The sequence below is a fragment of the Perissodus microlepis genome, chromosome 19, assembly GCF_051167445.1.
Source record: "Perissodus microlepis isolate ML-2025 ecotype Zambia chromosome 19, ASM5116744v1, whole genome shotgun sequence".
Classification (NCBI taxonomy): domain Eukaryota; kingdom Metazoa; phylum Chordata; class Actinopteri; order Cichliformes; family Cichlidae; genus Perissodus; species Perissodus microlepis.
Window position 1 is genome coordinate 5,144,250 of NC_140479.1, and position 24,879 is coordinate 5,169,128.

General features: G+C 39.6%; 1 protein-coding gene across 2 annotated transcripts in view; it reads right to left on the bottom strand.

The window, feature by feature from the left end:
• The window catches only part of akap6 (A kinase (PRKA) anchor protein 6), a 217,805-nt gene that overhangs the window by 65,582 nt on the left and 127,344 nt on the right, over positions 1 to 24,879 (bottom strand). The gene's annotated exons all lie outside the window — the stretch shown is intronic.

Consider the following 24,879-nt stretch of genomic DNA (forward strand, 5'->3'; position numbering starts at 1 on the left):
ATATTTTTAGAAAATACTTCTGTCCATTGATGAAGTAAAGCTCTGTGCAAATAGATTAATGAATCACACATCAGAAAACAGTAAAATGACAGAGCTTTCCCAAAACACACAAAGAGAGAAATGGTGGATAAACGCTTCACAAAACAGATGAGAGGGAAACAGGGGGAGTGGAGGAGAGAGGAGGGAAGGGGGAAAGGAAGAGGGGGAGAAAATCAACAAGCAATCATAAGTTTAATTTGGTCTCCATATTAATGAGCACGGAGCTGAAATGTCAGCAAAAATGCAGTCATACATGAAAAACATTTAATGCATTTTGAACATTAGGTTTTTTTTCTCCTTCGCTCGTCTCGCAGATTCATCTTATCCGCCAAATGAGAGAAGTTTGTCGGAGGCTGCGTAACGGAACGATTTTGTCGTCGCGGCAACTAAAGTTTGTGGGAAGTGATAAGGACGCATCTCTATCCTCTGCCTCGTGATCGTCTTTTCTTTTTCCCTCTGTCTTTGTGTCTCCATCCTCTTAATTCTTCCTCACTCTTTCTTTTTCTGTCTATACGGTTTCTCTTCTGCAACACTGTTCCTCAGCTCCTGTTGCTGTTCTAATCTTCAGAAAACTATTTCACCTTTTTTCTCTTTAAGTCCTGTTGCTTCTTGTTTTCTTCCACTTTCTTGCTTACTTAAGTCTATTGCAAGGGTCAAAAATAGCAATAAAACTACAGAATTATCAGGATGGGATAAAAAAAAAAGTCTGCTGTGATAGACATGTGACCACTCCAGGTGGTACACCACCTCTTGGAACCTGGGATATGTTCAAGCATCCACCAACACTGAACTGGAAAAGTGGTTAATAAAGTAGATGGATGAAAGTCAAATGAAGACTGGGCTTACAATAATAGTGGTTAGTTGCTTCCTGTGAAGAATTAGATCTTAATTCTATGAAACTAGTCTTCTGTAAGCAGAACTCTGTCTGGTTTGTTTATCTCCATGGACTTATAAAGGGACACATGTAACAACACATACAAGTTTAATCCATTGACCTACAGGTGGCAATATCAAGCCAAGACATACATCAATGGACCACAAAAAGAAGAAAATGAGGAAGAAAACTTAAAAGAAAACCATGAAGGATATCTAAATATAAAAGTGAAAAGCAATGCTTTTAAGGCAATTTAACCTTTGATTATACAGCATTACTGGGGTGTGGCTGAGTGGGTTTTCTTACACCTGTAACCATAACACTCACATGATGCCACATCGTTGCAAGGTTAGATGCTCAACCTCTGGCAGTCAGCAAAGACTGGATTTTTAAGCTGACTTTAATCAGAGACATTATGAGAGAGAATATAAATTTATTTTGATTAGGATTCAAAGAAGTGTACTAAAGCTTCTTTTTGGTTGACTTGTTGCAGGTGCATAAGACGTAGAACGTATTTTTAAAAGTACGCCAGTAAAGCATATATGTCTGGCCCTTCCAGGTGTGACCATTATTAAATGTGAGTCTTTAGGGTTCTGGTTACATTACACAAAGGTTTCTTGTCATTAACAAGAAAAAAAATCTCTTTTGAGCTACAGAGTTTATCCTGTAACTGTGTTTACTCTCTGGATTGCTAAAACCCTAAATCTCCTGAACTGTTGTTTTCGGATGTGGCATGTCTATGATAAATGTTTGTTTGGGTCTGCGAAGGCGAGGGAAGGCTTGCAGTCATGGTTGAAACTGACAGCAGCTTCCCGTAACTAACACAGATATTTATTGACCAATCCAACTACCCTGACCCTGTCTTACTATTACGAGTCATCAAATGTCTATTATAACTCCAGCTCATTATTAACCGTTCTGCTTCATACCCCAGCCTTCCCCCACTTAACACCTCCTCTGTTTCATTCACTTCATCCTCTAAAACTCTCCTTCCTAAGCAAAGAGTGTGTATATGTGCTGGATATACACAAAGATAGAGAAAAGAGGGGAAAACACTCTATGCTTGCTTACATTTCAGTGTGTTTGTGTGTGTGACTCAGTGTCTCCGACTGAGATGGATGTTCCACCGGCTCTGAAAGAGGAGGAAGTGGCTCTGTGACGCCCCATTTATACTGCTAGACACTTCAACCTGTGTGTGTCTGTGTGTGTGTGAGGAAGGAAGACAACACAGCCATAAAAAAATCTATAAGCAACACTTCCCCTTCCAAATAACCATTATTACTCTATTTAATTGTTACTTTACTTTTAGCATATCGATTTCCAAAAAGAAAATTTCACTAAAAAATACTGTATGGTATAAAAACATGCATTTAACTTTTGGTGTGTGTTTATTTTATACCAGTGCCCCATTTACATTAAAAGTAATCACAACAGAATAATGCATGTATTCTAGTTTCTATAGTAAACCTTTTGTGGTCTCTCCAGTAGGGACCTGTAAAACTACAACTGCTTGCTGTCACCAGAAGCAGCGCTTGGTTAAGCTAATTATTCATGTTTTATTAAGTTATCAGAGAGCTGCAGACAAACAAGGTGGAAAGTAATGAGGACAGCCCTGCACACCAGCGCAGTACCTCGATGCAGGAAACGAATGGTTGTATTCAGACAGTGTCAGAGTAAAGTGACCATTTAGTTAGTGGACCACAGTAACGCATACACACATGCTGCACAAGCTAGATAGCACTGCTAACATTAGCTACAATTGGAAATAGAGCACGGCGATATGACCAAAAATATTTATCACGATTAGGGGTGGGTACCGGTATCCGGTGCCATTATGGCACCGGTTCTGACATAAGCGGTAGTAACCAGACCGAAAAGCAGCGCACATTTCGGTGCTTTTTTTTCCTGAGATGTCATACACTTTGGATTCTAGCCAATCATTGTACCTTTGCAAGCGTAGTAGGCGGGCTCAGGTACGTACGTTCTTTTAGAGCAGAGCTACAGATTAAAAATGCCCAAGGCGAGGCGGTCAAAGTCTGGCTGTACTTCACAGCAAAAGATGCAAACTCAGCAGCCTGCAACAAGTGCTTTAAGGTGATACTGTGATACTGTCAAAGGAGGTAACACCTCAAATCCGATGAAACACCTGGCGACGTATAGCATTTTGTTAAAAGCTGAGAAATGTGGAGAAATGCGCCGTATTTGATAGCTTGCTGCGAGACCTCACACCGGGCACATCTACTGCGCCTGTGGTCTACGGTGCCTGTTATCGACCCGGAGTTAGCAACATCCCCCAAAAACCCGAAGAGGAGAGTCCTGGCCCGTAGCCCTGCCAGTGTAGCAGAAATGATGATGGATGATGATGGCAGCAGCAGCCGTTCTTCTCTGCGTGAGTAGCTTAATGTTGTTCGTGTGTAATTTACGTTGAGTAGGCTAACCACGTTATTAAATTAATGCACGTAAGGTGAACTAGCAAACACCGTCGTAGTTACATGCGGCTGTCTTCTTGTTTGATGGCAGATACTCCCTTCACCCTGGCCAAAAAGGCTAAAATGACCAAAGAAAAAGTGGAAAACAGCTAAACATGAGAGGTTTTTGGACAAAGTTTGTGTTTTTTCCATTGATTAAGCACTGCTTCCAGCCAAGAGTGATGCCATAAATCCCCTATAGCTGCAGAAAAGGCTAACATTGTTATCTTTTTACAAAAAAACAGCTGAACATGAGAGGTTTTTGGACCAATTTTGTGTTCTCCATTCTTTAAGTACCGGTTTGAGCACCGTTTAAGCACCGGCACCGTTTCAAAAGTACCGGTTTGGTACTGGTATCAGATAAAACCTAAACGATACCCATCCCTAATCGCGATATACATTCGAAAATTTGTGATAATGATCTAACTGACGATATAATTGACACTAGAAAAAATACTTCACAACTCCACAACTTTATTAGTGCAAAAAAACAAAACATCAATGTATTTTCACTTAAACAAGCAGCTGTTTTTTATATCCATTAAGTTATATAAAAATGTAACAGTGCAAATGCAAATTCCTTGCTGACAGTTTAACCAAAAGGCATTTCCAGTGGAAACTGGCCGACATATCCTCAGCATAACCATGTATAATATCCACAAAACTTAAAAGAGGTTATACACACACAATACGGTAATATTATGTTGAAGCACAGTACGTATCACTCCGCGAGGCTCCTGCCTACGATAGCCGTAATGCTCCGACAATCCATCAAGCGGTGCAGGTTCGTAGCTTAGCAAAGTCGTACTAAAACATCTGACAGATTTTCGAGCGCCGTGTACATAAAATCGTTTTGAAGGTCAGTAAACACAACCAGAATTCATACATAAGGCCCACGGGATATAAGGGGCACTGTCGATTTTCAGAAAAATCAAAGGATTGATTTTAAGTGTGTTGTATTTTCCAAAAAACATGGTAATAACGACAGCCCGCTAGCATGCGCTACCAAAAATAGTACTATGTTGTGTATCTGACGGACGAAAGCCAAACCAGTTCCACACCACTGAAGTTGCAGCATTTTTACAAATCAATTCCGGTTCATCTGTTTCATTCAACGATCCGCTTTCGCTCTTCTCATTCTCCGTTGCCGCCATGCTTTTTCCGCCATGTGCGTATGAAAACAAAGGCACTGCGCATGCACGTTTTACCCATATTCTATCGCGATATTTCATTTTCTTATCGTTGCCAAACATTATACCGGTATTACCATGAACGGTATGATATGTCCAGGATTGTCAGCCTCAGTATCCCAAAAAACCCCTCTGTTATACCTTTAGGCAAATCGATCAGACCCAAACACCTCCAAACTCTTAATAGCTTTAACCACAAATAATTTTACTCAGCTGGAAAGACGGAAAAAATTACACTTGAATCTTCAAGTAGCCCCAGTTGTGCACAAAAAGTTATATGTTACAATCATCATGCATAGAGTAATATATTTTTCCTCTGTCATGATGAGGTAATTAGTGTAAATGTGATTTGAAATTTTAAATCATACTCTCTGCTTTCTGAGTAGCTGAGATTCTGGAGGTTTCTCTTTCGCTGAATTAAAACCCTTATGTTTGGACAAAAAGATGCAAAAGAAAAAAAAAGCAAAGAGGAAAAAAAAGAAAAGAGACTTTCTCTGTTTTCAAACGAGGAAACAACAAAAGGCCCGGCAACATGTTTTAATTGTCACCATGGAAACCAGATGAATGAGCCGTTTGACTGGCCGGTAATGGCGGTTCGCCATTCAGCCTTGCAGCGAGTCACGCGTGAGTTTGTGTGCGCGTGTGTTTCGAGTGTGTGTGTTTAGCTGGGAGGTCATTTGTACAAAGCAGGGAGGGCAACATATCTACATGTCTGCTGGGACAGAAAAAATACGGCGCGAGAACAGAGACAACAACTGCCTGTTATGTCTGCAGCATAGCAGTTAAACACATGCACATACTAATAACTGAGACGAGAAGAACAAATAAACAATCCCTTCAGCTTTTTACAGATTTCCTAATTCACCACAAGTTGCTACTTCAGCTGTTTCAATGTGTGATTTATATCACAATATTTTACAAAAAAGGAAAAAAAAAGTCAAGACTTCACACAGATTTCTGCAGACATCATCAATTAAATTCATCTTTAAAAGGTGTCAACAAAATATTCTTTGAGTTTGTATTTTTACTTTTTTAGCCCATTCTTCTAACAGACGAGTAAAGAAAAAGAGTGTGTTGGCTGTGGGAAGGTTGAGTGACAATGGGATGTCACTACTTCATGCCAGGTGACCTATGACCCCCTAAGAACCCTGGGAATTCGCTCATTCCAAGACATTACATGAAAAAAGTTTGCAGAATTCCAGAAAATGTGAGAAAAGCATGCACACTAATGCTACACCTGCACAGCAACATAAAATACACTAATGCTGAACACGAAAGTAACAACAAATGTGTCTCTATCAGTGTCAATGTGCGTGTCCCTTTTTTGTCTTTCTGTGTGAGGGCCAAACATTTTCAAAAATAAAGGTCAGCTTCTGTTAAAGAGTATAACTTGGTTTTGCAGATTAAGGCCAGAATTATCTTTGATTAGATTCTTCTTTCTGGCCTGTAGTCAGACTTCACCCATGATGGAGCTCTCATGACTTTACAAGTATAAATGTATTTGTGTGCTTCTAACTCTACAGGAAGCTGGAGAGATCACACTATTCAGCTTAGAAACAAAGAGTCTTTATAGTGACGAGGGGTGGGGAGGGCAAAGAGAGAGAGAATTTGTTGGTACAGGAATGGTTGTGTTGTTTCTGTGTCGTCTGTAGGTTTGTTCTTTCAAAATTTACTCTTTACTCTTATTCCAGAGAAGTAAACTTGAGAACATTTCTGTGACATGGGATCCTGCACGGTGGTGACTGTATTACTTTTTGTTGTATATGTTATGTATCCATTGCCTTTTCATATGCATATTGAATTCATTTGTTTCGATAAAAAATGACACCAATAAAGCCTTACTAAATCAGAACTGATGACATTCTCTGTGCTTAATCACAGAGTCAATGTGCTAATCATATCAGTGGTGTTTTTGTGCTGAAGTGTTCACCGCTGACTTACAGTCTTACTGAGGACGGCAGGTGCTGCTGAACAACACTTCCTCTGTTTTCGGCTTCCGCCATTGAGTGCGTGTGTGTTTGTGTGTGTGTAACTGGAGTTAATGAGAGAAACAGAAAGTCAGAGTGGGTTGATGCCGTGGTCTTCACCTACACTGCAGAGAGAACCAGGCTTTTATCTGACAGGCTTTTATCTCTAAATTTATTTTGTATTCTTTAATAAACATCCATTACCACGTCTTAGAAAAGACTTCCTGTTTTTTACTCTCGTCCTGTTTTGATTCGCTGTTCCAAAGTACACTCACCCTGCTGGTTTTGATGAATTCAATCTCCTGAACATTTCCACCAAGAGAAAACCAAGCCACCGTGTTTTACAGCAAATGTGTAATACACAAATAGTCAAAATCCCCCTTCAGGAGGATTTTGAGGTTCATGTTTTATGATATTTTTAGATATAGTTACAATTTTACTTTAAAATATTTGCAATTGAATTTTTCATATTGTGTCATTTTCAGTTGTTGCTCTTTATTTAGGTTTATGCACCAAAACTATTTGGCCAGGTTTAAGAAAAGGTCTTCGTTTAGGAAGAAATAGACACTTTTACCACATTAATCAAGTTACAAAGCTCCATTTTCCTTTTCATTGGAGTTGACATAGTCCTACCCCTACAATAACTCCCAGCTCCTACACAAAACTGGGTCTTCTTTCAGATTTTAAGTCTGTTTTTGTGTAAAAGATGATATTTTGTATTGTGGATTGTGGATAGTATAGTTCTTTTCATCGTTGTGCAGAGCTGTATACAGGACCCTGTACATCCTGTGTCCCATAGAGGTTAACATTCCCAATATTCTAGTAGTTTATTCTAGCAGTCATGAGGAAATGCCTCAACATTAACGATGTGAAATGCCACTAACACTTGCAGTGTAATAACTGTGATGGGAGAAAAGGAAGATTCATGTAATGTTGTTATTAAACCACAGGGAGGACTGTTGTTTGTTTTCTTAAGTTATCATTTATAACTCTCATTTGTGTAACAATTATGATGAAGATCCTTGAACAATTATGTAATGCTTGCCGTGATCTTTCACCAAAGCTATCCAACATGTTTTATTGCCTAAACTAGTCCTCTACTATTTTTATTACTTTTTAAGGCATGTCTTCTGGTTCCTGTATGCTCCTCTGGGTTGTACATGAAGGCAAAAGCAGCCTATCACAGTGGCTGTTTGGGTTGGAGTAATTGTGAGTACTTTTACCTTGGAACATTTATTAAGGCTAGTCTCTCGTTTGATTCTCGATTCCTTTTCTTTGCTCTTTTTTTTACCTTCTCCTCCACCTTTACCTCTTTCATCCAAAACACACTCCTGCCCCTCCTCTTTTCTTTCTATTCCAACACAATGACAGAAGTGTAATAGCATAGCTGTGTGTGTGTGTGTGTGTGTGTGTGTGTGTGTGTGTGTGTGTGTGTGTGGGCGTCCAGCACACCGACCATGTAGCCTAAACGACAGACAATCTTTATTCTAATGAAGAAGGTGCCAAGGTCACAAAGAGAGCAGTGTGATGAATGGAGAAGACACACACCCACACACAAACCATGCGCCTGACACATTAATTGTGTACTTGAGCTTCCAGTCGATCTGCAACTGTAATACTGTGTGTTCTCTCTCTCCCGCTCTCTCCCTCTCACACACACAAACAGGTTAAAAAGGAGGCTTTCCCCTTGAGATGACTTTTACGCATTATTCTCATGACATACACTTAAATAAACTGTCAATGGAAATAAAATTTGTTGGCAGGTAAAAGGCAAACTGCAGCGTGTGTGATCTGCTGTCTGACCACTTTGAGACAAACCGCCACCAAAGCTCAATAAACAGAGTTTCTTTATTTCTGACTGCTGCAAAAGATCTTAAATCAAACCGCTTTGTTGCCTCTTTGTTCTTTGGTGTGCAGCTCTAGGTGGGGTTACTGTAGGAGAAGAATTGGGAAAAATAGGAAATGTCAGAGTATGTGTTTCTCCTGCGAATCAGTAATAGGTTTCCCACACCCACCTATGCAGACCTGTGGATTGGAGAATAACATTTAAAGGCGTGAGCGAGTAGAACCACAGAGGCAGTAGTTGGAAATGCGTAAGTCAAGGGCCGTAAAAAAGGTGCCGCTAAGAAACACTTAGCAGTGTTTAAGTGACAAAATCAAATATTGAAATGGTGAGAACTGTTACTGTTTTTCGTTTCAGCATTTACTTCACAAAATGATTCCCGTTTCATCTCAGGGAGAAAACTTCTCCAATAGGACTGCTTTGAATTCTGTTACTGCTGATCGTTTCAGTCTTTGCTTTTGTTGCTTTGGAGGGAAACTCTGCAAACATGTTTATAGCCAACCTTGGCCTGACATTGGCTCGATGCTCAACGTCAAACTACTTTTAGTTCTGTATTAGATTCCTGCTCAATCCTGTGTGTGTGTGTGTGAGAGAGAGAGAGTGTTAGTGTCAGGTTTCAGTCAGAAAGTGTTCCTGGGAAGCTGAGGGAGTCTCAAGAGAGATGAGATACAGCAAGCAAGGGAGAGAGCGAGAGAGCGAGGTAGAGAGAGAGCGAGAGAGAGAGAGAGAAAGAAGAGGAAAGTTGGCGAGATGCTGCTGAGTCGTGTCTCTTTGTTCTAAAGCAGATATATCCCCGACTTTATCAAGACTGACAGAACAAACGCACAGGAAACAGCCTCCCACAGGACACATAATCCACACACACACACACACAGATGAGAAAGAGTACGAGCACACAAAGACACACAGAGGTCTGATGTGAACACACACACACACACACACACTGAAACATATATAAGAAAATGTGAGAAAGTGCGGAGACACACATGCGCACATCGACACAAAGACACACAGCACGAGCTAGCGGAGATACAAACACACACTTTGCATGTGTGCACATTTAGAGGGCAAAAACACGCACTGTTTACACGTGTGGAGCTCCAAACACATACATGGTTAAGCTCATACACTGTACGCACTGTGAAAAGAAAACACAAACATGCTGCCAAGGAAAGCATATGACAACAATGTGCACACATGTGCTCACACACAGATGAGAAAGACTCAACAATAACCTCGGGGAAATCATGGAAGGGTCCAAATGCAAGGTACACAAGGTCAACCAACATATATATACACACCCGCATATAAAAAAAGGAACCAAGTGCATGTAGTCCCTTCTATTCCCTATCAGCCACTAACCAGACTAGATCTTTATTAAATTACACTTGACCATGTTTACATTTTGCTAGCACATATTCTTGGACTCTGCACCTCTGCATAACACCCAGTTCAAAATAATCCTTATTTACTTCATACTGGGCAAAACAGGCACATACAAACTCTTGTCCCAATCCACTGAAGCTAGCTTTCTTCTGATTGGCTGCCCCTCATAAACAGAGAGGGCGCTTTGAGTACTCCAGGAGAGTAGAAAAGTGCTATATAAGAATCAGTCCATTTACCATTTACCAGAATAAAACGTTTTTACAAACTTCGTCACACATACAAAGACTATTGAAATCTATATACTTTTACAAAAGCATTTGTAATAAATTCCAATTCGCTGGGTATTTATTATTTCCCTGCAAATGCAACGTTACATTCTTCATTTGCATTTTTTTGTAACTGAAATTAGTATCCACGATGGAAGTTTGTTTGCCTCACCAATAAATATGCGATGAAGTATTTAAAAAAGTCCTGCAGGCCCAGCAAAAACTGGCCTTAGTGTGTGGTTTTATTAGTTTGATAGAACTGGCAATGAGTTTCCGCATGGACGGCCTGTTTAAGGTCATAGTAAAGCATCGGATTTGAGTTTGAAATAGGATTTTGATCGTGGATGATTTCCCACAACTACGAGAGATAGATATCAGTAACTTTGTTTCTTAGATTGCTTTGCTTTTTGCTTTTGCAATCTTGTAGCTTACTTTGACAAACAGGTTCTAATTTCTCGATTCAACAGGTCTGACAGTAATCATGCCCGGTTGTTGGCTTCAAAAATACTTACTTTTCATGTCATGATTATTTACTCCATTAGTGATTTCAAATGTTTTTTGTAGTGTGTCCCAGGGGTACCATATTAGCGCTTGTTTGTCTTTATGCAGCACCTGCTGCTGAAATTTTCAGCTCTTCGAGCCTTGTGTGCCCTCACACTGTCCTCACAGCGGTCTAGGGCACAGACTTGTCTACAAGTGTGAGCAGCAAAGCTATGTGAAACACTGTGTAGTCTGCATGTCTGAAGCAGACCGCTTGGGGACTATAAAAGTCAGTAGGCCAGACACAAAATTGTCGTACTTCAATAATAACTTGAATTTTTCATTGTTTTGAAATGTTGCGTTTTTGAACTTTTGCCTTCATATCATATTCTTATTGACTCATTGGAGTTTCTGTTGTTGTCAGTGCTGCTGTTGAGACATTTAGCTGGTGATTCTTTATACATGGACGTATTATTGCACGAGTTCATGCATAATGTTAACTATTATTACTACTTAAGTTCTTTCTTTTGTTTTGTGTTGTTCTGATTGATATTACACTATATAGCCACACAAAGGGACAGGTAATGACTATGACACTGATGTAATGTTCTGCTGGGAAGCCTAGGGTCCTGGCATTCTTTTGGATATTATTTTGACACCTGCTACCTGTTTAAACATTGCAGTCTCACAGGAGAAAGAGCCCAGATTCTTGAACGAGCCTCCAAACTACGAGGATCCTGACCCAATGTCCTTGTGGCTCAACAGCATTAGCTTACTTTAATGCTGTGGTTGATTGGGCTACATTTTCTGCAGTACTTGTAAGTGACATCCCAATGAGAAGATGCTGTTATTTTTCTTCTCATGGTGGAAGATGTGTAGGACACATATCCTCACACAGTCCTCTGAGTCTTCATTGTTTATGCCCAAATAACATCTGGTACACATACACACATAAAAAACTCAAGAAGACACAGGCAAAAGTTGACTGAGTTGACTGAGGGATTGGAAATATACGGAGATAAGTGAGGAAAAACACACACACAGACACACGTGTACACACACACACCTCCACAAAGAGACACAGTCCCAGAAGACTTCAGTTCTCTGCTCATATAACAAGCAGCGACAAACGACAAAACGCGACATCAGGATGTATGAGCCGAGAAACGTTCGACTCAACACATCGTTTCCCGACACGCGGATACACACACACACACACACGGCGAGCACACGGCAGACACACACCATGGCAGCAGCAGAGCTCTGCAGGTCTCTGGAGAGAAGAAAGGGGAGTATCAGTCTACAAAGAAAGAAAGAGGAGCATGTGTGTGAGTGTGTGACAGAGAGATTTTCCTGAGCTGCAGGAAGTTTCTTTTGTAGGATAAGGAGAGATTTTTGCTGTTTCAAAGTGGTTTTTTTAAACGATTTTCTCCTTCATTTCTCACCCGCATCCTTTTTCTTTTTTTCTTCTCTCTCCACCTCGTATTTACAGTCAGATTTTCTTTCTGCGTGCGTCATTTTAAAGATACAGAGGTCAGATCTGGAGCATCTTTTAGTCCCTTTCTTCTTGTTCCTCCTTTAATTGTTCTCTTTCCTTTGTGAACTTTAAGTCACACGTCAGCACATTCAGATTTTCAAGATGCTGTATTTGTTTCACATTTTGCTTTTCTCTTTCCATATTTTCTTTATAACTTTATGCCTGCTCCTTTGTATCCTTCTTTTTTCTCTTTCCTTATTAAATCCTTTAGCTTTCAATTCTTTCCTTTGTTTTACTTCTTTCTTTCGTTAAGTGAAACATCATTTTCATTCTTCTTGTTTTCACCTTCCTTTCTTCTTTCTTTTCTTAGAGTTTCATCGGTTCTTCTTTTTTAACCACTGATTTCTTTCCCCTCAATGTTCCATCCTTTTCAGAGTTTGCAGTTTATTCTTCTTCTTACTTTTGCTTCCTCTTGTTCCATATTTAACATTTGTTCTTTCTTTCTTTTCTACTTTTCATCTCTTTTTTCCCATTCACTTCTTTCTTCCTCCATCTTAGTTATTACAGTAAGAGGGTTGGAAAACGTCACTATACAGATGTTTGCAGGAACAAAATACTTTTGCTTCTTTCTTCCAGTTGTTTATTCTTTTTTCCCCTCCCGTCCCCTTCTCATCCTCCCTCTCTCCTCCTGTACGGAGGGAGGTTGGGAGCGTTAGGAGCACAGCGAGAATTGCAGCAACAATTACATGTGAAATTAGCCTCGCCTCATAGCCTGCAGTGTAATTCCAGCCTTCTGAGGCGTGGCAAAGTCATCTGTCTCTAATTAAAGATTTTCTTTCTCTCTACCTCCCTCTCTCAGCTTCCCTCTCTCTCCCTCTCGGGTTAACATTCATCTTCATTCATCCCTCCCTCCCTCTCTCTCTCTCTGAATCTGAGAAGATTTGGGTAAAAGTTATTGCAGGTTAGAATTTTTAGCAGTTAAAACTAATGATTTCCAACTTTACATCTCACATACATGCATATAATATTTGCTTTGGATTCTTTACTTTCTATTTTCATTGTTCATTGTGTTCTTCTTTTAATCAGAATAGTCCTGTACAGTCGTCTGTCTGACTTAATGAAAGACACATACATCTGTGTTTTTCTTTGACTCGATATTCCACAATGAAACGGAATAAGACAGATGCACTGACAGATAAAGTGACAGCAGAAAGAGGAGACAGAAAAACAGACAAAGCTGAGAGGATATAGGACTTAAGCCTTCTGTATGTTTCTCAGGCATGACTCTCTACTGGAATATAACCTAGACCGTGTGTGTCGGTGTGCTCAGCCTCCTGGTGAGGTTGTGTACTCTCACTGTTGCCCTCAGGGCTCAAGATGAAGAAACAGAGAGCGAGAGAGGAGAGACACAGAGGACAGCTTCTGTGTTTCCATCGTGTTTCTACAGGAGGCTTTCCTCTCCAGACAGACAGGATTGCCAGTTGTTTCTTCAAACGCTTAAAAGTTTGTTGTGTTTGCATTTTCCTTGCATTTATCCACGTTTTTGATACGTGACTATGATAACAACTTGTGTTAACCAAGTAACATTCTTAAACTGGCAATTTTAGAAAAACACCACACTTTTGTTGACTTCAAATGAATATCCATGGGATGGCTGTAGCTCAGGAGGTAACGCAAGTCATCTACCTAATCTTAAGGTTCGTGGCTGCTTCAGTCTGAAGACACGATAGGCTGCAGACAAGACACCGAACCACAAACACACAATGTTACACTCAGAGCACTCGGATGTAGAAAAAAAGCGCTTGTATGAATCTGCATGAATGAGACGTCGCATGATGAATTTTGAAAGGTAGAGAAGAAATCTGCTGTATCAGAACCAGATCATTTTGCTCTATCACAACACTGTAAACATGATCTAGATGCTTATTGCTAGATCTCTGGATGCTTCACAACATCCAACAGTGACTAAACATAACAGATTGTATGAAAAAGTTACACTTTGCTCATTTTGGAAGGAAGCTGGTGACCAAGCCAAGCCATGGACACCTCATTCAGTTTGTCGGTCATGTGTCAAAAATCTCTGAGCATGGACAAGAAAGAGCTTTGGTATTCCAATGGTATGGGAAGAGCAACAGAATAACTTTGATGACTGACTGACTGACTGTTTAGTCAATATTTCTTAAAATTCCAAAACTAAATCATGTATCAGTTATCCTGACCTCTCATCAATAATGAGACCTGTTCAGATGAAATATATTTTTTAGGGTTTTCTGAGCTTCCTGCTTGAAAATGAAATGCCCAAAATTAATTGAGTATTTCTCTGCAATTACAAACTCTATGTATACAATCTTGGTATCAAAATAAAGCTAACACTTGTGAAATTTTATCAGAGGTGTAAATATTGCAGCAGATATTACTTTGTCAAAGTTACTGAGACTGGAACACAGAAAGAGTAAGTAGATTTTATCTTCGCCTACTTTTTTAAATTTATTTTTAGCATATATTTAACATATATATAAATTTAAAAATATGCTTCAGTTCACATTTCATTCCAGAAATTCAGTATCCAACATATAACCATCATCTGTGCAAAGATTTATATTTCTAAAGTGAAACAGTGAAAAATTACAGCACTGCCACGTTCACGTCACTTCAACAAATCAAAAGTTGCAAGGCTAAACCCCATGTGGGCCCTAATTTTCTGCATGTAGCGTCTGTCCAGTCACGTGTCGTAGGTGGGTCTTAAATGGAGGTTGCTGACAGAAATGACTCTGATGCGGCTAGTTAGCCATGGTAACTGCTGATAATCATGAGGCTACCGGCTACCGGTGAAATAATGGAGGAAATCGGGACGGTAAGCCAATTTCTGTCTTAGCACATTTGCACCACTTTGTGTTTTTGTGGTCGGGACCTTGTGAATCGGAATTGAATCAGTTATAGTGACGAGCCCTTGTAATAACTCTGAAAAGAAGTCATGGGCCTTACTCAAAGGGTTAAACTGCTTTTGTTTAGAAAAATAAAGACGTTTTATAGTCTTTTCTCTCCCTGCATCAGTCTGTGTTAATCATTTCTGTGTTTCTCCTTCTGCTTTAAAGCACAGATAACCAGACGACCAGCGAAAACACACTGCTTGTGTGTACAGCCTCAGACAGAGCTCGCACTCTGTCGCACCCACACTGATTGGTTTTGGAACCCAGTTAATGAGCAGGTGTGTGTGTGAGCGTGTGAGTGTATAAGTGTGTGTCTGCAGCCCAGCGTTCCATCAGAGCACCATGGGCTATTTGAAATGAGAATTTAGCGGCAGGGATGCACACACACACACACACACCCTCAGTCCTGATAGCCACTGTAATTAGTTGGACTCCACTGGAACTCGCCACAGGGAAAGAGAGGAAAAGAGACAAAGAAAGAGAGAGACGGGTGGGGGACATGTGTGATGACTTAATGCAATGAAACAGTTTCACATAAAATCTTGAACTGAAATTTCTGATTTTTACCAAAGACCCTATGTGTTAAGTATGCCTCCACTTACACTTTCTGTAACCGTTCCTTCACCTTCCTGCTTTCCTTTTATCTCATCATGTAAGGTCTCCATCGCACACACAGAAACAATATTGTTTAACTATTGTTATCAGGGCTCAATAATGCATGAAAAAGAAAATGCCAAATTCAAGACCATCTCTTTGTATTTTCATGGTCTCCTTGTCCTCCTGTGTGACCTGCCTTTTCTATCTTTTTCGCCCACTTCTGGTCTCTCTTTGTCTCTTTTCTATTGGTGTGTATGTTTGCGTGTCTATGGAACTGGCACACATAGAAAGGCACCATGAATACTGAAAAGAATATATAGGTTTAGGAGGAACAAATGCGTCCATACAGATAGCATTTCTCTCAGGGAAGGCCTTGCATATTTCAGCAACACAATGCAAAAACACATGCTACATACTACATTTGTGAAGTATTTATTTCATGTTCCTTGAAAATATTGACAAACAACAAAGCTACCTATCACAAGTATTAGCTAAAAACTGCCCAGTACTACGTAGGTTCAAGTAACCAAGATATTAGTTTTTGTTGGATGAACACAAAGAATTAGGTCGAACTGGCTGAAACAAGTATCAACTGATTCTGAACTGCGTTTTAACAATCACAGCATCTCCAGTGCTTTTGTATTCTATTATGTCCTGCTGCAGTCCTACCTCCAGCTGTTTTTCATTAGTAATTTAAACTTTCACTGATACTCAATGTGTTTATATATGATAAAGAGACATCAAATGTGTGGGATGTGCTTTCACTTTATGTGTGTGCTTGCACATTAACTCCATGCTTTAATGTTTCCCTGTGTATTTTTATTAGCTGTGTGCATGCATGTGTGTGCATGTGTGTGCGGTGAGTGAAGTTATTTCTGTGTTTCAATTAAATATTATCATGGTCTGTGAAATGTCACAAACACACACACACACACACACACACGTGCTTCTAGGAAAAGAGCACTAGCGCCGCCTCCTGTGGACTTGGGGACAGAACCTTGATCATCTACTGGCTGAGTTTGATGGGCCTTGATGTGTGATTGGTTGACACTCTCTACAAGGTCCGATGCTTGTTTCATCTCGCTGTGGGCCCACGATGTACACACCAACACAAAACGAGGCACACACACACCAGCTGGATCCACACAAACAGTCAGGGACACAGCTGAAACATGCACTGAAAAAAGTGAGAATCAACAGAGTACACATAACATGAACACAAACAGAGGCCTGCACGGAAAGATGAAGAAAAAACACACACAGAAAAATAATCACTTGGATAAATAACAGGAGACAGAAGACAGAATGGAGAGGGGAAGACATGGATAAAAGTTTACTGTGAAAGACTTGATCACATTCCACAGTAACTAACCACTGTAACTAACCACTGTAACTAACCACTGTAACTAACCACAGTAACTAACCACTGTAACTAACCACTGTAACTAACCACTGTAGCTAACCACTGTAAAGCTACTATCAGAATTTGTTTTGATCTTCATTTCACAAAATGTTTCTATTTTGAGGAAGGGGAGGGGTTAACATTCACACACATTCCTACTGGATGCTTCAGAGAGCAACTTGGGATTAGTATCTTGCCCAAGGATACTTGGCATGCAGACTGGGGAGCCAGGGATCGAACTCTGGCTAGAGGGTTGCCTCCTTGTGCCTTTGGATCAGGGAACAAGTCCTGACTATCATTTGCACTTATGCACCAAAAAACAACTAAGAGTACCTGGCGTCTTGTGGTCGCTGAAGTCAGGTCCTTGAAGGCGCCCAATCTGGGAACTAGACTGACCTACTGAGGGAATTTAACATTCAAACAGTGAATGACAGTGTGACCAAATTATGTGAGACTGGGAGAAATAGCTTGTCTGATTTGAACCCGAGCAGTGTTTTGCTATTGGACTTCCATGGTAACAACTGTTTGTCTATAACAAACACTGTGTTTGAACACAAGGGTGTCCATAAATGCATGTAACACCCTAGGGTGTTACATGCACCAATGAGCAATTTTGTAATCATGTTGACAGATCCATAGCCGCATGCTCTAAGCACTCTAGTGTCTGACAGAGATTGTCAACTCCCATCTCTGGCAGAACTTCAACAGAATTCCAAGGACAGCTGACAACAGAATTTCCATAAAGGATACTTTCTGATTCAGTAGCCTCAGAATCTCTACTTTTTGCAGACGATGTGGTTTTGTTGGCTTCATTGACCAACAAAACCACATCGTCTGCAAAACGTTTGCACCAGAATATGAAGTAGCTGGCATGAGATTTAGCAGCTGATAATCAAAGATCATGATTTTTGGTTGGAAAAGGGTGGAGTTTAAGTGTTTCAGGGTCTTGAACACAAGTGATGGAAGATGGAAGTTTTTCACAGGACTGTAAAATTCAGTGAAAAACTAAATACACCCCTAGAGAAGGTGAGAAGCAGCCACATATTGCTAATCAAATGCACTTAATTAACTGACAATATTATACGTTCACACAATGAGGAAAGGCATCAGCAATGATCTTAGAGAAGCAAATGTTACTGTCCATGAATGTGGGAAGGTCTTTTCCAGAAAGTTTTAACTTTAAGTAACATTTTTGTACAGTGAAAAAGATTATTCACAAGTTGAGAATATTCAAGACAGGTACCAACTGTTCCAGATGTGGATTTCCTGTCAAATTCACCCCAAGGTCAGACTGTGCAAGGCTCAGAGAAATATTTTTAAAAAGCAAGCGCTACATCTCAGACTCTACAGGCCTCAGCAAGTTAAATATTCAAGTCCATGACAGTCCAGTTAGAAAATTATTTAAAAAGTATGGCTTGTTTGGAAGGATTCCCAAGAGAAAGTCTCTTCACTCTGAAAAGAACATGGCAGCAAAGCTTAGGTTTGCGGAGATTCATCTGAACAAACCACATCTGAACAATGTCCTTTGAAGCAATGGACAAAAGACCCAAATTTGGCCATAATGCACAGCAAATTTTCTAATCTGATCTGATCCGATCATCCTGTTTGGTGAAAAACACAGCATATCAGCACAAACAACTCATACCAACTGCAAAACATGATAACGGAGGGGTGATGATTTGGGATTGTTTTGAAGCCACGGGACCTAGGCACCTTGCAGTCACTGAGTCCACCATAAGCCCCTCTTGATAACAAAGTATTCTTCAGTCAAACGTGAGGTCAGCTGTCTCAAAAGTGTGATCACTTTTGAGTCAAGTTTTAGTTGTCGCAACACAACTGCGATCCCAAATGCACCCGCAGCTAAATGACTAAAAAAGAAAAAAAGATCAAAGTCCAGACCTCAACCCATTAAAAATGCTATGGCAGGACCTGAAGAGAGCTGCACATAAATGAATGCCTACAAATCTCAATGAACTGATGAAACAGTTTTGAGGAGAGTGGGCCAAAATAACCACATAATGAAGTGAGAAACTGATAAATGATTACATCAAGATACTGATGTTAAAGATGGTTCTACAAGCTACTGACTCATGGGGTGTACTTAGTTTTTAATTGCACTAAAGAGAGTGCTGTATACTATATATTATAGTACTTTTTTATACTTGGCAGTAGATGAAGATCTCAGGACAGCAAAAGTGGGCTTTCTCTCCCCTTAGAAACTTAATAAGCACTTTCCAGATGTTGACCACAAACTAGAAGGATTTTACATAAAAGTTTTTTTTTCTTCTCCAGATTCACTTATGTGTCTGGAACACTACACATATCTGTATCAAAGAGCACACAAACACTCCTCTCCTCCTTCCTCCCTGCTTTCCAAGGTTGATAAGTGCCTCACTCTAACATCACAATAAACAGTAGAGCCTCGGCCTGCCAAGGCTACTCACAGAACAACTGTCAGCCCAGCTATCCTTTTCCGGAGGACACACACAAAAACAACACAAAAATGCCCACATACACACTGCTTTTTCAGTTCCACACCACGCAAAGGCAAACACTCACACACCCACACCTCCCAAAAAACCCCAACTTTTGTTGGGCCCTGTTGTTGCTATGGTTACAAGGTCGAGTCCCCCCAGTATTCTAGGGGAGCACAGCGAGGTTCTTTAACGGTCACATGGAGCGAAAAAAAAAATCACTGCAAAAACAAGAGGGTTAGAGCTGCTTTTCTGCAGGATACACACAAACTGAGAGAGGCAGGAGTAGTGAAATGTCCAAGCATTCATTTGTACTGCATGAGCATATATAACACTTGCTAACATAGCTCCCACATATTATGTGTCGTGTTCTTGTTAATAATAGTGAGCCTGTTATGACTGAATGTTTTTCCAACACTGTCATAAGAAGGTTGGATGAAGTGCTCCCATAACAAATATGGATTGCAGTGGTAGTTTATATTAGATCCAGCTCTGTTTAGAGCCATAAGGAAAAGAGAAAAAAACAGTTTTGCATGAATTAAAACTTCATTTCAGACCACCTTAGACAGCACAGAGGATAAACAGAGGCTCCCAATAGTAAAAAAAATAAATAAAATATTTTACAAAGGCAGCATGGTGACCTACAGCTCAGCACAGCAGGCGACACTATACATATCAGGGAGAGGGATCCCAGTGAAGGTTTTCAAAAACCCAACATCCATACTGGACTGAATCAGTCATAATGGAAATGCATTGAAGCTTTAACCTCCTAAGACCCGAACTCTTCCACGGCATGCATTTTTAATTTCTCTTTGATATTTGGGCATATTGGGGCCCGATGAATGTAAAAATAAAGAATTACCAGATTTGTTTTTTTACCTAATTTTTGTTTCTAAGAAAAATGAGAGCCACATATGAGGATATTCGTTTAAAATTTTGATAGAACAGTAGCAGTATAATGTCCTCGTAAGTGGATATCAGGCCCTTGTAGAGCAAAATTGAGAATTTTGGTCTAAATAACCCAAAATGTGATGTCCACATATGTGGACGGCAGGTCCTAGGAGGTTAAGGAACGGCTCCAGGTATTGTACCATCGAGATACCTGAAGAGTCAACACGTACTCACTCCCAAAGTGTAACATTTTACACTACGTGACAAATCGTCGGTATATTACGCTTCTGCTTGCTGCGTTACTGTTTATCCATTGTGCTCATACTGTCATCGTATCAGCAGGGGTGTATATAAGCACCATGTAAAATTGAAGTAGCAAGCTATAATGTAAACAGTCTGGGAAACCCAATTAAGGGGATAAATTTATGGCTGAACTGAAGAAGGAAGAAACAGAAGTAACTTTTCCTTGAAAGACTCATTTGGTGGAATTGGAACATGAAACACTAAAAAAATGGAGGTTCAATCAGTTTTCATATTCCTGGACCCAGGATTCCAAAAGAGGCGTAAGCATTTAAATTTTCAGTTAAGTGAGCTTTGAATTACATAAGTGCGAAGAAAGATACTGATGGGAGGTCTGAGGATATCTGCACGACCATCTTACCCAGGTTATTATAGTATTCCAAGCACTCTCAATTGAAATAAACGATAAGCAATTCAATCAAATGGGACAAATTAGTATCACAGTATATTTGGCAAGGGAAAAAAACGAGAATAAGACTTTAAACCTGCATACTGGAAAAGAACAAGGGAGAACTTGCATTACCCTGCTTAAAAAAGGAATATATTTGAGACTTATTCTGAAACTACTGTGCAAAGCAAGATGGAAGGAAACTGAAGAACACTTTTCTGGGTATATTCCAATTCAAGCATGGCTGAGTGATAAAAGACTGATCCAAAAACTAATGGACCTGGGTAATAAATGGATTAATTTATCTGTGAAAACATGGCAAAATATTATCATCAAGGTTAGTTTGATAGAAGAGATAAAGAAGCTACTGACACGATATTGATTTTGTACCTAATAAATTATATGCAAACCATAAGCAATGGACCATTAAGGGTCTCTCCTTATATTGTACCTTTTTTAAATAAAGTGACACTGTGCAAAGTGTGGCTTTCAACTGAAAAATGTTAAAAAAGAAGTTAAAAAAAGAGATTCCTCTTCAGATTCCCAGTCATAGTTTTAAGGAAGAGATTCAAATAGCACTCAACAGCTTAATAAAAGTGCTTTTCAGTGCCTATTAGGCAGACTCTGATCTAAACATGATCTAAAGAATATAAAAGGGAATCAGTACCTACATAAAGCAAAAATGGCAGAGGGAAGCTAGTTAAATTCAGTTTAGTTTATATAGCACCACAACAACAGTTGCCTCAAGGTGCTTTATGCCAAAGACACTACAATAATATAGAGAAAACCAAACAATCAGTGGAATAAAAAGAAATCTGTTTGCAAAACTGAGCTTTCCAATGGAGGATTGAGAATAACATGTTAAGGCTCGCTGGGGTTGTTTGGCGTGAAGAGTCTTCGTGGATATTTCATTACTCCAATCCAGAGGTCACATCTCTCAAGCTCTTGCAGCTGCTCGAAAAACTGGATTAAACTTCCTTTAATGTCCTCCCTTCATTTACGCTAGTTTTATTTTATTAGTGCGATTGCTTTATTTATTGCCACATGTTGTTAAGTCTATCTTTGAAATCATGCCTAAATAGACCTCTGCATTACTTACTGTACCTTATTTATCTTCTTTTTATATATTCTGCTCTTGCGAACAATTCTGGAGACGAAACACTTTAAACTTTTGGTGACTTTCTGCCAAAATAATGTTTAAATAAACTATTTTTCCTGCGCCTACCAGCAGGCTGAACTAATGCCATGCTAATTCACGTAATGGATACATTAAGCCAAGGAAAATGAAAAGTACATCTGCCAACACTCTGATAACAAAGAGATCAGCCTGTAATCAGATAACTGAAACAGTGGTGACACTCAGCTGTGCACATCCGTCAGTGCAGCAGCACAAGTGGATGTGTCCCTGTTGGGCTGAGCAGAGAAATTATCATCTTTGTTTCTAGAGAATGTTCCCATAGATTTCAATTTAGGATTCTTTGAGTGCTGTGTCCCTCTCTTTTAATGTCTCTGCTTAAAGCAAGTCAGAAATCACAGTTTTACACTTGTCATCACTAGTTTTCCAACTAGCCACTGGTTTAAGCTAAATTCTTAGAAAATCAGCAGTCACATGGCTTCATGTTCCTGTTTGTTTGGATTACAGCATGCAGCTTTAGCCTACACAAAACTATGCTGTTATCACTATCTCTACTTTTAAGATTAGGCTTAAAACCTTCCTTTTTGCTAAAGCATATAGTTAGGGCTGGACCAGGTGACTCTGAATCCTCCCTTAGTTGTGCTGCAATACGCGGCATGTTTTCTATCCTGTCTTCCTTCTCTCACCCCAACCAGTTGCAGCAGATGGCCCCGCCCCTCCCTGAGCCTGGTTCTGCCGAAGGTTTCTTCCTGTTAAAAGGGAGTTTTTCCTTCCCACTGTCGCCAACCTGCTTGTTCATAGAAAGTCATATGATTGTTGGGTTTTTCTCTTTATGCATTATTGTAGGGTCTCCCTTACAATATAAAGCACCTTGAGGCAACTGTTGTTGTGATTTGGCGCTGTATAAATAAAACTGAATTGAATTGTTATGCATTTATTTTTGTTATATATTTAGAAAGTTGCAGTTAATTAATATTTTCAAATTGCCTTTATCATTCTCTGTTTCTTTTCAATTCATCATTTATTTATTTGATCAGTATTTCAGCACCCAAAGACAGCAAATCAGAGTACTATAAAACAGTCAATCAGAAATTTTTGCCATTAATGCCCATCTATTACTCAAATGAATGACTAATCCCTTCAGTAGGGGTTTGATTACACCAGTAATGATTTTAATTGAACACTTTAATGAGAAAATGCTTTGTTTAAATGCAGAAATTCAGGTAAATGAAAGACCCAGTGCTATCTACAGCCATAAATATACAAGGAAAATACAAGGATACAGTTGTTGGGGCACAAGCACATTTTATAGCTGCTACATGAATGCAGTGGATTCACTGTCATGGTATTTTTACAGTTTGAACACAGCACAACAACCTATATAAGATACAAAAAAAGCCCTATATGAGCAGCTTACAGTATACAGGCCTGTAGACCTGTCTCCGTAAGTCTCAGCGGTGGAGAGGGAGAGAAACAGTATAAGAAAGCGACCTTGGACCGGGCGAGGAGACGCTGTTGAGCTCCGCATCAATATTTTAGCGGTAGAGTTGACACATCAAAAAAAAAGAAAAAAAAGAGAGAAAGACAAAAGAAAGAACGAGGGAGAAAGGAGAAGAAGAGAATGCCCAGCGATTCCAGAGTCATCCAATATTCATGCACGCATCATCGCTGCCATGAATATTCATATGGAGATGAATATTTAAGTGGAACTCCTATGGAGAAATTAGGTTCATCTTTACACTTATCAATAATTTGCAGGCCAGGTGAGTCTCATCGGCCACTAAATAAGTCATGTCTGCACGCACGCACACAGACGTTTGAAGGATGGGAAAAAGAGTGGAAAACAACACAAAGTTACATGTCTGCTGGTTCGCAGCAGTGCCTTGTGGGTAAGAAGAGAAAGAGATGTCAGCAGTTTGATCTCCAAAAACAGAGTATGTGCACGCAGTTTATCTATTACCATTAATGAATATACATGCATACAGCTGCATGGTTGACACACACGTTAACTCCAAAATGTTAAAATGTCCAGCACCAGTAACACTGCTGTGTTTTGGTTATTGGTCTTTTATGTCCAATGTGAAATATCATGTACCTATTTTTAGTGTATTTTTTTGCACCAATCCCTCTGATCAAATATTTAGCATCTAGCCAGAATAAACTGGGGTTATATTTACTGTGGTTTGTAAATAAAAGAAACCAGTTTAGATCCATTTCAATACTTTATTTAGTTGCAGCTCCCAGTGACAGAAGCTCTTTTGACAATAGGCAGTATTTCACAAATGAGAAATATTACTGTCGTTAGAAATACCCCAAACCTCCAACTGAGAACTAAAATGAAATAATTAATCACTATGAGCACTGTGACATGAATATTGTACAGCTGAGACTGTGAAGTTAAAAATTTAGTCAAGCCTGATAATGTAGAGCCTAGCCCAGGAAAGACTGTGAAGTGCATTAAACTGGAACTGTGAGTGGATTTAGGTCCAAAAGGTTCCACTCCTTGGAAAAACCCACCTAAAGTTTTTGTCTCAATTTTTAATCCACCCAACCATTTTTAATATTTCCAACCTGACACTAGTGAAATTAACACATTGATTCATGAACATCTGCCAATTGAGGGAATCTGAATTGTACACACATGGCACCAGCTCACACATACCTCATTATTTCATTTACTGTCTCTCAAAATATGACTTACTTATACTTTTTAAACTGTTACACAGTTTAGGAACAAGTATATTTTTATTCGATTCCCCTTTTCGTGTGCGT